The following is a 12,735-nucleotide window of genomic DNA, read 5'->3' as shown; positions in this document are numbered from 1 at the left end:
TTTTGTTCAATAGTGTTAGGACCCCAGAGGTCATATGAACATTTCTATTGTATATGAATGAGACACAGCAGTCCCCATTGGATTCGGGTGGAATTTGTATTTTTGGTGAATATTTTAGTGAGAGGGACAATGTTTCATGAGGCTGGCTTAAGGCTGGGGTTAGGGTTAGGGTTACGCTTAGGGCTACGGATTTGGCTGGACCGATTGACTCGAAATCGATCACGCATGTCCTCCTCACCGGTGGAAATGAGGCTCGCCGGTTTGGTTGGATTCCGGCGCAATTTGTATTTTCTATGAATATTTAAAAAAAATGGCTTTCAGGTCTTTGGGCCGATTGACTCGAAATTTCTCCCAGATGTGGTCCTAAACTGGCTGAACGAGACACAGCAGTCCCCGTTGGATTCCGGTGAAATTTGTATTTTTGGTGAATATTTTAGTGAGAGGGACAATGTTTCATGAGGCTGGCTTAAGGCTGGGGTTAGGGTTAGGGTTATGGGGCTAGGGTTAGGGTTACGGTCGTCTTTTGACCGATTGACTCGAAATTGCACACACATGTTGTCCATGCTGGCATAAGAAAGGCCAGCAGTTTTTATGGGATTCCGGTGGAATTTGTATTTTTGGTGAATATTTAAAAGAAAAGCCGCCTTTTTCATGAAAACGTCGGCCGTTTTTTTTCAATAGCTTCCAGGTCTTTGGACCGATTGACTCGAAATTTCTCCCAGATGTGGTCCGAAACTGGCTGAACGAGACACAGCAGTCCCCATTGGATTCCGGTGAAATTTGTATTTTTGGTGAATATTTTAGTGAGAGGGACAATGTTTCATGAGGCTGGCTTAAAGGATAAGTACCGTTTTTTACAACCTGGACCTTATTTCCAGCAAAAGATATGGTCATTTACTCACCCAGATAACTTTGGTGTCATTCGGCGTCGTTCGGACGAAATTAGATCCAGTGTAGCGGCGATATATCCATATAATGCGAGTAACGGGGCACCGACACACAGCCTCTATATAACACATTATCTGCCACGAAACTAGTTCATTTCACTAATATTTTGTTATGAAATGCTAGCGCTATTAGCCTCTGAGTCCGGGCTCGTCCGTTATCAACATCCGGGGTCAAACTAGCAGTAGCAGCTACAGGTAAACAAGCTCGGCTGTCGCGGGTGCGCGCGCAGCTCAGAGACGACATCTTCCAGGTCAGAGGTAGTAGCTCAACCTACAGACCCCGGATGTTGACAATAGACGAGCCCGGACTCAGAGGCTAATAGCGCTAGCATATCGTAACAAAATATTGGTGAAATGAACTAGTTTCGTGGCAGATAATGCGTTATATAGAGGCTGTGTGTCGATGCCCCGTTACTCCCATTATATGGATATATCGCCGCTACACCGGATCTAATTTCGTCCGAACGACGCCGAATGACACCAAAGTTATCTGGGTGAGTAAATGACCATATCTTTTGCTGGAAATAAGGTCCAGGTTGTAAAAAACGGTACTTATCCTTTAAGGCTGGGGTTAGGGTTAGGGTTAGGGTTATGGGGCTAGGGTTAGGGTTACGGTCGTCTTTTGACCGATTGACTCGAAATTGCACACGCATGTCCTCCTCACTGGTGGAATGAGGCTCGCCGGTTTTGGTTGGATTCTGGTGGAATTTGTATTTTTGGTGAATATTTTAAAGAAAAAAATGGCCTTTTTCATGAAACTGTCGGCCGATTTTTTCAATAGCTTCCAGGTCTTTGGACCGATTGACTCGAAATTTCTCCCAGACGTGGTCCTATACTGGCTGAACGAGACACAGCAGTCCCCATTGGATTCGGGTGAAATTTGTATTTTTTGGCGAATATTTTAGTGAGAGGGACAATGTTTCATGAGGCTGGCTTAAGGCTGAGGCTAGGGTTAGGGTTAGGGTTAGGGTTATGGGGCTAGGGTTAGGGTTACGGTCGTCTTTTGACCGATTGACTCGAAATTGCACACGCATGTCCTCCTCACTGGTGGAATGAGGCTCGCCGGTTTTGGTTGTATTCTGGTGGCATTTGTATTTTTGGTGAATATTTTAAAGAAAAAATGGCCTTTTGCATGAAAACGTCGGCCGATTTTTTCAATAGCTTCCAGGTCTTTGGACCGATTGACTCGAAATTTCTCCCAGACGTGGTCCTATACTGGCTGAACGAGACACAGCAGTCCCCATTGGATTCGGGTGAAATTTGTATTTTTGGCGAATATTTTAGTGAGAGGGACAATGTTTCATGAGGCTGGCTTAAGGCTGAGGCTAGGGTTAGGGTTAGGGTTAGGGTTATGGGGCTAGGGTTAGGGTTATGGGGCTAGGGTTAGGGTTACGGTCGTCTTTTGACCGATTGACTCGAAATTGCACACGCATGTTCTCCTCACTGGTGGAATGAGGCTCGCCGGTTTTGGTTGCATTCTGGTGGAATTTGTATTTTTGGTGAATATTTTAAAGAAAAAAATGGCCTTTTTCATGAAAACGTCGGACAATTTTTTCAATAGCTTCCAGGTCTTTGGACCGATTGACTCGAAATTTCTCCCAGACGTGGTCCTATACTGGCTGAACGAGACACAGCAGTCCCCATTGGATTCGGGTGAAATTTGTATTTTTGGTGAATATTTTAAAGAAAAAAATGGCCTTTTTCATGAAAACGTCGGCCGATTTTTTCAATAGCTTCCAGGTCTTTGGACCGATTGACTCGAAATTTCTCCCAGACGTGGTCCTATACTGGCTGAAAGAGACACAGCAGTCCCCATTGGATTCGGGTGAAATTTGTATTTTTGGCGAATATTTTAAAGAAAAAATGGCCTTTTTCATGAAAACGTCGGCCGATTTTTTCAATAGCTTCCAGGTCTTTGGACCGATTGACTCGATATTTCTCCCAGACGTGGTCCTATACTGGCTGAACGAGACACAGCAGTCCCCATTGGATTCGGGTGAAATTTGTATTTTTGGCGAATATTTTTAAAAAAAAATGGCCTTTTTCATGAAAACGTCGGCCGATTTTTTCAATAGCTTCCAGGTCTTTGGACCGATTGACTCGAAATTTCTCCCAGACGTGGTCCTATACTGGCTGAACGAGACACAGCAGTCCCCATTGGATTCGGGCGAAATTTGTATTTTTGGCGAATATTTTGAAGAAAAAATGGCCTTTTTCATGAAAACGTCGGCCGATTTTTTCAATAGCTTCCAGGTCTTTGGACCGATTGACTCGAAATTTCTCCCAGACGTGGTCCTATACGGGCTGAACGAGACACAGCAGTCCCCATTGGATTCGGGTGAAATTTGTATTTTTGGCGAATATTTTAAAGAAAAAATGGCCTTTTTCATGAAAACGTCGGCCGATTTTTTCAATAGCTTCCAGGTCTTTGGACCGATTGACTCGAAATTTCTCCCAGACGTGGTCCTATACTGGCTGAACGAGACACAGCAGTCCCCATTGGATTCGGGTGAAATTTGTATTTTTGGCGAATATTTTAGTGAGAGGGACAATGTTTCATGAGGCTGGCTTAAGGCTGAGGCTAGGGTTAGGGTTAGGGTTATGGGGCTAGGGATAGGGTTATGGGGCTAGGGTTAGGGTTATGGGGCTAGGGTTAGGGTTACGGTCGTCTTTTGACCGATTGACTCGAAATTGCACACGCATGTTCTCCTCACTGGTGGAATGAGGCTCGCCGGTTTTGGTTGTATTCTGGTGGAATTTGTATTTTTGGTGAATATTTTAAAGAAAAAAATGGCCTTTTTCATGAAAACGTCGGCCGATTTTTTCAATAGCTTCCAGGTCTTTGGACCGATTGACTCGAAATTTCTCCCAGACGTGGTCCTATACTGGCTGAACGAGACACAGCAGTCCCCATTGGATTCGGGTGAAATTTGTATTTTTGGCGAATATTTTAGTGAGAGGGACAATGTTTCATGAGGCTGGCTTAAGGCTGAGGCTAGGGTTAGGGTTAGAGTTAGGGTTATGGGGCTAGGGTTAGGGTTATGGGGCTAGGGTTAGGGTTACGGTCGTCTTTTGACCGATTGACTCGAAATTGCACACGCATGTTCTCCTCACTGGTGGAATGAGGCTCGCCGGTTTTGGTTGCATTCTGGTGGAATTTGTATTTTTGGTGAATATTTTAAAGAAAAAAATGGCCTTTTTCATGAAAACGTCGGCCGATTTTTTCAATAGCTTCCAGGTCTTTGGACCGATTGACTCGAAATTTCTCCCAGACGTGGTCCTATACTGGCTGAACGAGACACAGCAGTCCCCATTGGATTCGGGTGAAATTTGTATTTTTGGCGAATATTTTAGTGAGAGGGACAATGTTTCATGAGGCTGGCTTAAGGCTGAGGCTAGGGTTAGGGTTAGGGTTATGGGGCTAGGGTTAGGGTTATGGGGCTAGGGTTAGGGTTACGGTCGTCTTTTGACCGATTGACTCGAAATTGCACACGCATGTTCTCCTCACTGGTGGAATGAGGCTCGCCGGTTTTGGTTGTATTCTGGTGGAATTTGTATTTTTGGTGAATATTTTAAAGAAAAAAATGGCCTTTTTCATGAAAACGTCGGCCGATTTTTTCAATAGCTTCCAGGTCTTTGGACCGATTGACTCGAAATTTCTCCCAGACGTGGTCCTATACTGGCTGAACGAGACACAGCAGTCCCCATTGGATTCGGGTGAAATTTGTAATTTTGGCGAATATTTTAGTGAGAGGGACAATGTTTCATGAGGCTGGCTTAAGGCTGAGGCTAGGGTTAGGGTTAGGGTTAGGGTTATGGGGCTAGGGTTAGGGTTATGGGGCTAGGGTTAGGGTTACGGTCGTCTTTTGACCGATTGACTCGAAATTGCACACGCATGTTCTCCTCACTGGTGGAATGAGGCTCGCCGGTTTTGGTTGTATTCTGGTGGAATTTGTATTTTTGGTGAATATTTTAAAGAAAAAAATGGCCTTTTTCATGAAAACGTCGGCCGATTTTTTCAATAGCTTCCAGGTCTTTGGACCGATTGACTCGAAATTTCTCCCAGACGTGGTCCTATACTGGCTGAACGAGACACAGCAGTCCCCATTGGATTCGGGTGAAATTTGTGTTTTTGGCGAATATTTTAGTGAGAGGGACAATGTTTCATGAGGCTGGCTTAAGGCTGAGGCTAGGGTTAGGGTTAGGGTTAGGGTTATGGGGCTAGGGTTAGGGTTATGGGGCTAGGGTTAGGGTTACGGTCGTCTTTTGACCGATTGACTCGAAATTGCACACGCATGTTCTCCTCACTGGTGGAATGAGGCTCGCCGGTTTTGGTTGTATTCTGGTGGAATTTGTATTTTTGGTGAATATTTTAAAGAAAAAAATGGCCTTTTTCATGAAAACGTCGGCCGATTTTTTCAATAGCTTCCAGGTCTTTGGACCGATTGACTCGAAATTTCTCCCAGACGTGGTCCTATACTGGCTGAACGAGACACAGCAGTCCCCATTGGATTCGGGTGAAATTTGTATTTTTGGCGAATATTTTAGTGAGAGGGACAATGTTTCATGAGGCTGGCTTAAGGCTGAGGCTAGGGTTAGGGTTAGGGTTATGGGGCTAGGGTTAGGGTTATGGGGCTAGGGTTAGGGTTACGGTCGTCTTTTGACCGATTGACTCGAAATTGCACACGCATGTTCTCCTCACTGGTGGAATGAGGCTTGCCGGTTTTGGTTGTATTCTGGTGGAATTTGTATTTTTGGTGAATATTTTAAAGAAAAAAATGGCCTTTTTCATGAAAACGTCGGCCGATTTTTTCAATAGCTTCCAGGTCTTTGGACCGATTGACTCGAAATTTCTCCCAGACGTGGTCCTATACTGGCTGAACGAGACACAGCAGTCCCCATTGGATTCGGGTGAAATTTGTATTTTTGGCGAATATTTTAGTGAGAGGGACAATGTTTCATGAGGCTGGCTTAAGGCTGAGGCTAGGGTTAGGGTTAGGGTTAGGGTTATGGGGCTAGGGCTAGGGTTATGGGGCTAGGGTTAGGGTTACGGTCGTCTTTTGACCGATTGACTCGAAATTGCACACGCATGTTCTCCTCACTGGTGGAATGAGGCTCGCCGGTTTTGGTTGTATTCTGGTGGAATTTGTATTTTTGGTGAATATTTTAAAGAAAAAAATGGCCTTTTTCATGAAAACGTCGGCCGATTTTTTCAATAGCTTCCAGGTCTTTGGACCGATTGACTCGAAATTTCTCCCAGACGTGGTCCTATACTGGCTGAACGAGACACAGCAGTCCCCATTGGATTCGGGTGAAATTTGTATTTTTGGCGAATATTTTAGTGAGAGGGACAATGTTTCATGAGGCTGGCTTAAGGCTGAGGCTAGGGTTAGGGTTAGGGTTAGGGTTATGGGGCTAGGGTTAGGGTTATGGGGCTAGGGTTAGGGTTACGGTCGTCTTTTGACCGATTGACTCGAAATTGCACACGCATGTTCTCCTCACTGGTGGAATGAGGCTCGCCGGTTTTGGTTGTATTCTGGTGGAATTTGTATTTTTGGTGAATATTTTAAAGAAAAAAATGGCCTTTTTCATGAAAACGTCGGCCGATTTTTTCAATAGCTTCCAGGTCTTTGGACCGATTGACTCGAAATTTCTCCCAGACGTGGTCCTATACTGGCTGAACGAGACACAGCAGTCCCCATTGGATTCGGGTGAAATTTGTAACTTTGGCGAATATTTTAGTGAGAGGGACAATGTTTCATGAGGCTGGCTTAAGGCTGAGGCTAGGGTTAGGGTTAGGGTTAGGGTTATGGGGCTAGGGTTAGGGTTACGGTCGTCTTTTTACCGATTGACTCGAAATTGCACACGCATGTTCTCCTCACTGGTGGAATGAGGCTCGCCGGTTTTGGTTGTATTCTGGTGGAATTTGTATTTTTGGTGAATATTTTAAAGAAAAAAATGGCCTTTTTCATGAAAACGTCGGCCAATTTTTTCAATAGCTTCCAGGTCTTTGGACCGATTGACTCGAAATTTCTCCCAGACGTGGTCCTATACTGGCTGAACGAGACACAGCAGTCCCCATTGGATTCGGGTGAAATTTGTATTTTTGGCGAATATTTTAGTGAGAGGGACAATGTTTCATGAGGCTGGCTTAAGGCTGAGGCTAGGGTTAGGGTTAGGGTTAGGGTTATGGGGCTAGGGTTAGGGTTACGGTCGTCTTTTGACCGATTGACTCGAAATTGCACACGCATGTTCTCCTCACTGGTGGAATGAGGCTCGCCGGTTTTGGTTGTATTCTGGTGGAATTTGTATTTTTGGTGAATATTTTAAAGAAAAAAATGGCCTTTTTCATGAAAACGTCGGCCGATTTTTTCAATAGCTTCCAGGTCTTTGGACCGATTGACTCGAAATTTCTCCCAGACGTGGTCCTATACTGGCTGAACGAGACACAGCAGTCCCCATTGGATTCGGGTGAAATTTGTATTTTTGGCGAATATTTTAGTGAGAGGGACAATGTTTCATGAGGCTGGCTTAAGGCTGAGGCTAGGGTTAGGGTTAGGGTTAGGGTTATGGGGCTAGGGTTAGGGTTATGGGGCTAGGGTTAGGGTTACGGTCGTCTTTTGACCGATTGACTCGAAATTGCACACGCATGTTCTCCTCACTGGTGGAATGAGGCTCGCCGGTTTTGGTTGTATTCTGGTGGAATTTGTATTTTTGGTGAATATTTTAAAGAAAAAAATGGCCTTTTTCATGAAAACGTCGGCCGATTTTTTCAATAGCTTCCAGGTCTTTGGACCGATTGACTCGAAATTTCTCCCAGACGTGGTCCTATACTGGCTGAACGAGACACAGCAGTCCCCATTGGATTCGGGTGAAATTTGTATTTTTGGCGAATATTTTAGTGAGAGGGACAATGTTTCATGAGGCCGGCTTAAGGCTGAGGCTAGGGTTAGGGTTAGGGTTAGGGTTGTGGGGCTAGGGTTAGGGTTATGAGGCTAGGGTTAGGGTTACGGTCGTCTTTTGACCGATTGACTCGAAATTGCACACACATGTTGTCCATACTGGCGGAAGAAAGGCCAGCAGTTTTTATGGGATTCCGGTGGAATTTGTATTTTTGGCGAATATTTTAAAGAAAAAAATGGCCTTTTTCATGAAAACGTCGGCCGATTTTTTCAATAGCTTCCAGGTCTTTGGACCGATTGACTCGAAATTTCTCCCAGATGTGGTCCTATACTGGCTGAACGAGACACAGCAGTCCGCATTCGATTCGGGTGGAATTTGTATTTTTGGCGAATATTTTAAAGAAAAAAATGGCCTTTTTCATGAAAACGTCGGCCAATTTTTTCAATAGCTTCCAGGTCTTTGGACCGATTGACTCGAAATTTCTCCCACATGTGGTCCTATACTGGCTGAACGAGACACAGCAGTCCGCATTCGATTTGGGTGGAATTTGTATTTTTGGCGAATATTTTAAAGAAAAAAATGGCCTTTTTCATGAAAACGTCGGCCAATTTTTTCAATAGCTTCCAGGTCTTTGGACCGATTGACTCGAAATTTCTCCCACATGTGGTCCTATACTGGCTGAACGAGACACAGCAGTCCGCATTCGATTCGGGTGGAATTTGTATTTTTGGCGAATATTTTAAAGAAAAAAATGGCCTTTTTCATGAAAACGTCGGCCAATTTTTTCAATAGCTTCCAGGTCTTTGGACCGATTGACTCGAAATTTCTCCCAGACGTGGTCCTATACTGGCTGAACGAGACACAGCAGTCCCCATTGGATTCGGGTGAAATTTGTATTTTTGGCGAATATTTTAGTGAGAGGGACAATGTTTCATGAGGCTGGCTTAAGGCTGAGGCTAGGGTTAGGGTTAGGGTTAGGGTTATGGGGCTAGGGTTAGGGTTGTGGGGCTAGGGTTAGGGTTACGGTCGTCTTTTGACCGATTGACTCGAAATTGCACACGCATGTTCTCCTCACTGGTGGAATGAGGCTCGCCGGTTTTGGTTGTATTCTGGTGGAATTTGTATTTTTGGTGAATATTTTAAAGAAAAAAATGGCCTTTTTCATGAAAACGTCGGCCGATTTTTTCAATAGCTTCCAGGTCTTTGGACCGATTGACTCGAAATTTCTCCCAGACGTGGTCCTATACTGGCTGAACGAGACACAGCAGTCCCCATTGGATTCGGGTGAAATTTGTATTTTTGGCGAATATTTTAGTGAGAGGGACAATGTTTCATGAGGCTGGCTTAAGGCTGAGGCTAGGGTTAGGGTTAGGGTTAGGGTTATGAGGCTAGGGTTAGGGTTACGGTCGTCTTTTGACCGATTGACTCGAAATTGCACACGCATGTTCTCCTCACTGGTGGAATGAGGCTCGCCGGTTTTGGTTGTATTCTGGTGGAATTTGTATTTTTGGTGAATATTTTAAAGAAAAAAATGGCCTTTTTCATGAAAACGTCGGCCGATTTTTTCAATAGCTTCCAGGTCTTTGGACCGATTGACTCGAAATTTCTCCCAGACGTGGTCCTATACTGGCTGAACGAGACACAGCAGTCCCCATTGGATTCGGGTGAAATTTGTAATTTTGGCGAATATTTTAGTGAGAGGGACAATGTTTCATGAGGCTGGCTTAAGGCTGAGGCTAGGGTTAGGGTTAGGGTTAGGGTTATGGGGCTAGGGTTAGGGTTGTGGGGCTAGGGTTAGGGTTACGGTCGTCTTTTGACCGATTGACTCGAAATTGCACACGCATGTTCTCCTCACTGGTGGAATGAGGCTCGCCGGTTTTGGTTGTATTCTGGTGGAATTTGTATTTTTGGTGAATATTTTAAAGAAAAAAATGGCCTTTTTCATGAAAACGTCGGCCGATTTTTTCAATAGCTTCCAGGTCTTTGGACCGATTGACTCGAAATTTCTCCCAGACGTGGTCCTATACTGGCTGAACGAGACACAGCAGTCCCCATTGGATTCGGGTGAAATTTGTAATTTTGGCGAATATTTTAGTGAGAGGGACAATGTTTCATGAGGCTGGCTTAAGGCTGAGGCTAGGGTTAGGGTTAGGGTTAGGGTTATGGGGCTAGGGTTAGGGTTACGGTCGTCTTTTGACCGATTGACTCGAAATTGCACACGCATGTTCTCCTCACTGGTGGAATGAGGCTCGCCGGTTTTGGTTGTATTCTGGTGGAATTTGTATTTTTGGTGAATATTTTAAAGAAAAAAATGGCCTTTTTCATGAAAACGTCGGCCGATTTTTTCAATAGCTTCCAGGTCTTTGGACCGATTGACTCGAAATTTCTCCCAGACGTGGTCCTATACTGGCTGAACGAGACACAGCAGTCCCCATTGGATTCGGGGGAAATTTGTATTTTTGGCGAATATTTTAGTGAGAGGGACAATGTTTCATGAGGCTGGCTTAAGGCTGAGGCTAGGGTTAGGGTTAGGGTTAGGGTTATGGGGCTAGGGTTAGGGTTACGGTCGTCTTTTGACCGATTGACTCGAAATTGCACACGCATGTTCTCCTCACTGGTGGAATGAGGCTCGCCGGTTTTGGTTGTATTCTGGTGGAATTTGTATTTTTGGTGAATATTTTAAAGAAAAAAATGGCCTTTTTCATGAAAACGTCGGCCGATTTTTTCAATAGCTTCCAGGTCTTTGGACCGATTGACTCGAAATTTCTCCCAGACGTGGTCCTATACTGGCTGAACGAGACACAGCAGTCCCCATTGGATTCGGGTGAAATTTGTATTTTTGGCGAATATTTTAGTGAGAGGGACAATGTTTCATGAGGCTGGCTTAAGGCTGAGGCTAGGGTTAGGGTTAGGGTTAGGGTTGTGGGGCTAGGGTTAGGGTTGTGAGGCTAGGGTTAGGGTTACGGTCGTCTTTTGACCGATTGACTCGAAATTGCACACACATGTTGTCCATACTGGCGGAAGAAAGGCCAGCAGTTTTTATGGGATTCCGGTGGAATTTGTATGTTTGGCGAATATTTTAAAGAAAAAAATGACCTTTTTCATGAAAACGTCGGCCAATTTTTTCAATAGCTTCCAGGTCTTTGGACCGATTGACTCGAAATTTCTCCCACATGTGGTCCTATACTGGCTGAACGAGACACAGCAGTCCGCATTCGATTCGGGTGGAATTTGTATTTTTGGCGAATATTTTAAAGAAAAAAATGGCCTTTTTCATGAAAACGTCGGCCAATTTTTTCAATAGCTTCCAGGTCTTTGGACCGATTGACTCGAAATTTCTCCCACATGTGGTCCTATACTGGCTGAACGAGACACAGCAGTCCGCATTCGATTCGGGTGGAATTTGTATTTTTGGCGAATATTTTAGTGAGAGGGACAATGTTTCATGAGGCTGGCTTAAGGCTGAGCCTAGGGTTAGGGTTAGGGTTAGGGTTATGGGGCTAGGGTTAGGGTTACGGTCGTCTTTTGACCGATTGACTCGAAATTGCACACGCATGTTCTCCTCACTGGTGGAATGAGGCTCGCCGGTTTTGGTTGTATTCTGGTGGAATTTGTATTTTTGGTGAATATTTTAAAGAAAAAAATGGCCTTTTTCATGAAAACGTCGGCCGATTTTTTCAATAGCTTCCAGGTCTTTGGACCGATTGACTCGAAATTTCTCCCAGACGTGGTCCTATACTGGCTGAACGAGACACAGCAGTCCCCATTGGATTCGGGTGAAATTTGTAATTTTGGCGAATATTTTAGTGAGAGGGACAATGTTTCATGAGGCTGGCTTAAGGCTGAGTCTAGGGTTAGGGTTAGGGTTAGGGTTATGGGGCTAGGGTTAGGGTTATGGGGCTAGGGTTAGGGTTACGGTCGTCTTTTGACCGATTGACTCGAAATTGCACACGCATGTTCTCCTCACTGGTGGAATGAGGCTCGCCGGTTTTGGTTGTATTCTGGTGGAATTTGTATTTTTGGTGAATATTTTAAAGAAAAAAATGGCCTTTTTCATGAAAACGTCGGCCGATTTTTTCAATAGCTTCCAGGTCTTTGGACCGATTGACTCGAAATTTCTCCCAGACGTGGTCCTATACTGGCTGAACGAGACACAGCAGTCCCCATTGGATTCGGGTGAAATTTGTAATTTTGGCGAATATTTTAGTGAGAGGGACAATGTTTCATGAGGCTGGCTTAAGGCTGAGGCTAGGGTTAGGGTTAGGGTTAGGGTTATGGGGCTAGGGTTAGGGTTATGGGGCTAGGGTTAGGGTTACGGTCGTCTTTTGACCGATTGACTCGAAATTGCACACGCATGTTCTCCTCACTGGTGGAATGAGGCTCGCCGGTTTTGGTTGTATTCTGGTGGAATTTGTATTTTTGGTGAATATTTTAAAGAAAAAAATGGCCTTTTTCATGAAAACGTCGGCCGATTTTTTCAATAGCTTCCAGGTCTTTGGACCGATTGACTCGAAATTTCTCCCAGACGTGGTCCTATACTGGCTGAACGAGACACAGCAGTCCCCATTGGATTCGGGGGAAATTTGTATTTTTGGCGAATATTTTAGTGAGAGGGACAATGTTTCATGAGGCTGGCTTAAGGCTGAGGCTAGGGTTAGGGTTAGGGTTAGGGTTATGGGGCTAGGGTTAGGGTTACGGTCGTCTTTTGACCGATTGACTCGAAATTGCACACGCATGTTCTCCTCACTGGTGGAATGAGGCTCGCCGGTTTTGGTTGTATTCTGGTGGAATTTGTATTTTTGGTGAATATTTTAAAGAAAAAAATGGCCTTTTTCATGAAAACGTCGGCCGATTTTTTCAATAGCTTCCAGGTCTTTGGACCGAT

This window comes from Pagrus pagrus, assembly GCF_965226575.1.
Source record: "Pagrus pagrus genome assembly, chromosome: 21".
Lineage (NCBI taxonomy): Eukaryota > Metazoa > Chordata > Actinopteri > Spariformes > Sparidae > Pagrus > Pagrus pagrus.
The sequence above is the reverse complement of the archived record's forward strand: the minus strand, read 5'-3'. Positions refer to the sequence as shown.